This window comes from Notothenia rossii (assembly GCF_949606895.1).
Source record: "Notothenia rossii genome assembly, chromosome: 3".
Classification (NCBI taxonomy): Eukaryota; Metazoa; Chordata; class Actinopteri; order Perciformes; family Nototheniidae; genus Notothenia; species Notothenia rossii.
The window spans coordinates 43,079,395-43,083,985 of record NC_136901.1 but is presented as its reverse complement, the minus strand read 5'-3'; the positions used below and the strand labels follow the sequence as shown (position 1 = coordinate 43,083,985).

Genomic DNA, 4,591 nt, shown 5'->3' with positions numbered 1-4,591 from the left:
AACGTCATCATGACGTCTTCATCCATTTGATGCTTCCGGGTACGTGCTTACGAAAGCACCTACCCGGAACTAAATGGGCCAATCCGTGGAGCCGTTACGTTATGTCCACGGAGCCGTTACGTTAAGCCCCCGCTGATTGGTCCAAATTGACGAATCCACACACACACACACTCAGTGCAGGCAGCCCTGCTGATTTCTGCTCCGTGCTGCAGGCTGATAAAAGACAGTTGGGATCGCGCGAAATTCTCTCTGCAGACCCATTCTCACAGCGTTTATCAACCTATAAACCTTTTTCTTACTCAATATCAAGCCACACTTAGTGTTTTTATTTCGGCTGTGACTTTGTGTGTGTTCAGGTTGAGTTTGGCTGTGTTTGGATGTGTATCGCTAAACAAGGAAATTCACGGAGGGGCGGGGCGGGGGGGGGTGGGGGGGGGGAGCTGCAGTGAGCCGTTTAGTGGAGAAAGTGAATACTGCTGAATACACATACTTTACAGAGATGCTAGTGTATGCGAAACCAATGTGAGTTTGGAAAATTGCACAGTATTTTTCTATTTTAGTATACCTCAACAATGGAATTATGATCAGTGGAAATGGCCATGACATGTGACCTTTAAAGTAAAATGCTTCAATCTGGTGCACTTTAAGCAGAATTACTACTAGATCTAGGGGGTACAACTTTAAACACCCATATGAAAAAGATTGGTTTACATTTTATTAATCAAATAAGTATGTGAACATAACCAATAACCTACCATAGCCAATAACAAATACATGTAACTTATTTTATTTTTGTTGTTCATTCATATCTTATTTGACCTATTAACATTTATTTATTCTTGCATCTTTTTTAATATCTCCAGTTTAAAACAATATTTTTGGTTTACTGCATATAGTATACATTGAAATGATTTCAAACCTGTTTTATTCCAATAATTATAAAGGAGTAACTTGGAAATATTTGTTTACATAAATTGTGACCAAACCGTTTGAGACCCACTGAGATAACTTAGACTAAAGTTAACTATCTAAACACTCAGAGTCCTTTACCTCACTGAGCTGTAGTTATCAGCCTCTCAGTCTGACTGGAGAGGACTCTCCCTCCACATTATTGTAGAAACGTCTTCTTCTAATATCCGTTAGAGCAGCTAGCACCAGATTCTAATAACAACAGCGCCGGTACCGGTGCACCCTCCCTCTCTCCCTCATTCGCTCCCAAGCTCACTCGCACTTTGGCTGTGAGCTGCGGGCGCCAGATAAGCCAACATCCCCCATTTCATCACTTACAGCGCCCATCGTACAGGGCAAATGAAAAGTGTAACCGGGGTCAAAAAAGGGTGTTACATTTACTTAATTATGAATGTTGTTACATCAAGGCCGAAAATTAGGATGAGCACCAACGGTCAAATATGTTTTTCTACCAGCGCAGCGCCTCCCCAGATCTGGCGCCCTAGGCGAACATCTATAACGCCAGTGCTACGGGCCGGCCCTGAACCCCATGATAAGAAGCAAAAGGAAGAGGAAGCTGAGAGATTTGTGAATGACGTGATGAAAAACAAGGAGGTTCATCTTTTAATCTTGACTTCATCTTCTCCAAAACACATTGGTTTGTTTAGAAGTGATATCACTAACCATGAGAGACAATCTGAGACACCGAATGAGAGAGAAGTGAAGGAACAAAAGGTGGTGCCTGTTCATTCATTTTGTTTTGATCTCACATTTTAGTTTAATCTTCTTCACGAGTTGTTGATATTTGAGACTAAGACAACTCAAACTACATGAAAACAAACTGAGACACCAAATGAGATGGATCTCAGCGTGTCACAGGGATCAAACTGCTGAGTCAAAGATGATGGATGAATATTCTCTGTGTGTTTTCTCCCTTATTTTCAGGCAGGACCTTTTGGAGGGTCTTATAATTCTGGATCAGTGAAACCACCCCTCACCCCCCCGAGCACTCAGACCTCTGACTCAGGATTTCATATTGAGATCGGCCAACAGCGCAAATTCATCCGTCTCAGAAACACTTCCACTGAGGTAATGATGTGAGCATTAACGCTGTATGAGCTTTATAAGAGAGAACAATATCACTTGAGCATATTCCAAATGAGCTGTTTCATTTCAAAAAACCCTTTTCTCTCTCCCTCATCCTCTCTCCCCTTATTTCACTTCCTGCAGGACAAACAGCTGGGAGAGTGGCAGTTACATCTGCAGGTTAACAACAACAAACCATTACGTACAGATTTCATCGATCTTTCAAAGTCAAGGCTGGAAAATGTGTCACTGTGAGTTTTTCTTGTTTTCTCACTTTATGTTGTTGCATTTTCCCTTCATTTATTTTATTTATGTAAGTCTGTGATTTTATATTTTACAGATGTGGGCAGCAGGTTATGGTCCCAATGATCCTCCCATTGACCTGGTGTGGAAGGATCTGAAGCCCTGGAGCTCTGGAGACAGACTGCAGGTCGCCCTCTGCAGCAAAACTGGAGAGATCCAGTGTGAACGCTCTGTGTGACAATACCTTAAAGACTTTAACCACCCTCTTTCCTGCTCTCATTATGCTCATCTTACCCTGCCTTTATCAAAAGTTACAAATAAACTTCTGCTCACTGTCTGCCTAGCAACAAAGATACAACGTTATAAAATATCTGAACATTATTCAGAAGAACAGAAAGACTCAGAGATCAACCATTCATTTGTATATAGAAACACACGCTTTACTTTTACTATTCAGGTTCATTTAACAGTTTAAACATGTGTTGAGGTGAACTGCCTTCATTTTGCTGCCACTGCTTTTATATTTTACTAAATCTACTCTTTTATCGTGCTAAAGATCATTAAGAAATATAAAAAACGTCACTCTTATTAATACAAAATGTGAGCTAATGCAAATCATCAAATAAAAGTTTTGAGCTTCTCAAAAACTATAAGAAATGTTTGTTTAACTGATTTCAAATGTATAATAGATCTTAGCAGATCTTTGTAATTCTTTCTTTTGTTTTGTTGATGGTGTAAATTGCCAAAATGTAATTCACTATTCAAGTTTATGTAGTTAAGATGTACAAATGTGTTTTATTTGTGTATGAACATGTACTGATGTACAATTTTGATATTTGCTTACGGCCATGTTAACTTCCAAATATGTTTTTAATGTCCTGTGAGAGATAATGATTAATTTCAATGTGATCTAATTGATTAAATGATGTTTTGAACCCAAAACCAGTTAAGTTAGTTTTGTTGACCAAAAACACGTTGACATGATTTCTGTTCAAATAAACAGTTTTTTCTTTCAGTCTACAAAACATTTTCAAAGCAGATTTTATGAGTTTATAACCATAAATCCAGGTTTGGTTACCTCCATGTTTACAGTCCTCTCCTCGGTCATGTGATGTCCAAGGCAGGAGTCTGTACCGCTCTCATCAGTATTGCATCCTCGTGAATTTAAGAATAGATACAGAAAAAACATGGACCCAATCATAGAAACACTTCTCCACAGCTTTAGTGGAACTGATGATGTGAAATGAGAGTTTTAGTTGTTGAGATAATAACATGTAAGAACCCATGAACACGTCTGTCTTAATCTCTCCATCTCTCCAGCTGGAAAGAAGCCGAGCTGCTGAAGCCAGTTCTTCCTCCTCTTCACGGGTCAGTGGGTTCAGATCAATACTCTCTTCTGGTTTCCTGACCTAAATAAAGCTTCCTTTATAATCTCTGGCTGCAGAAGAGCTGGATGAAACGTGTGAATATGAACTTACTGAGAGTCATTTGGTCAAATGTGATATTTCATCTCTCCTGTCTCGTCTTTTAGTTTAAACTGAAGATATTATCCAGAAATAAGTGGGAGGAGGAGCAGAAGAGGAGGAAGGAAGCTGAGACAGACGTTTCCATCCTGAAGGAGAAGCTGCAGAATGAGTCCAGACAGGTTTGTGTTTGATATCTCCAATCAAAGTCATTCAGACACACACACACACACTACTCTCACACACACACACAAATGAGAGCGAAGTGAAGGACCAAAAAGATGCATTGTTTATTGTTGATATTTGAGACTAAGACAACTCAAACTAGACATGAAAACAAACTGAGACACCAAATGAGATGGATGTCGGCGTGTCACAGGGATCAAACAGCTGAGTCAAAGATGATGGATGAATATTCTCTGTGTTTTCCCCCTTAGTTTCAGGCAGGACGTTTTGGAGGGTCTGATAATTCTGGATCAGTGGGACCACTCCGCACCCCGAACACTCAGTTTACAGATGTGGGCACGAGGTTATGGTCTCAATGATTCTAACACTGACCTGGTGTGGAACGATCTGAAGTCCTTGTGCTCTGGAGACAAACTGAAGTTCACCCTCTACAACGACACTGGAAAGATGCAACATGAACACTGTGTGGCATAACCCAAAATAAACTAGCCCTCTTTTCTGCTCTCATTGTGCTCATCTTACCCTGCATTTATCAACAGTTTCAAATACACGTCTGTTCAAAGAATAGCTGGAGTTAATTTGAACTTGTCCTCGTGTTTTGATGTGTGAAGTGTTACAACCCGGCTCCTGGGCTGCAACAAAAAGCAGGGAGACGAGACGAGGGG

At 40.3% G+C, this 4,591-nt stretch overlaps 1 protein-coding gene across 4 annotated transcripts in view; it reads left to right on the top strand.

The window, feature by feature from the left end:
• LOC307033502 (butyrophilin subfamily 3 member A2-like) overlaps positions 1 to 3,302 on the top strand; it is a 13,967-nt gene extending 10,665 nt beyond the window's left edge. For 2 of the 4 annotated variants that reach the window (XM_079671996.1, XM_079671997.1), the window contains exons 15-17: positions 1,894 to 2,037; positions 2,179 to 2,285; positions 2,375 to 3,302. The gene's annotated coding sequence lies outside the window, so the exon portion shown is untranslated. Of the gene's footprint in view, positions 1 to 1,424; positions 1,564 to 1,893; positions 2,038 to 2,178; positions 2,286 to 2,374 lie in introns of all 4 variants that reach the window. The other 2 variants (XM_079671999.1, XM_079671998.1) reach the window with 2 other exon arrangements.
• Positions 3,303 to 4,591: the final 1,289 nt, after the last annotated feature.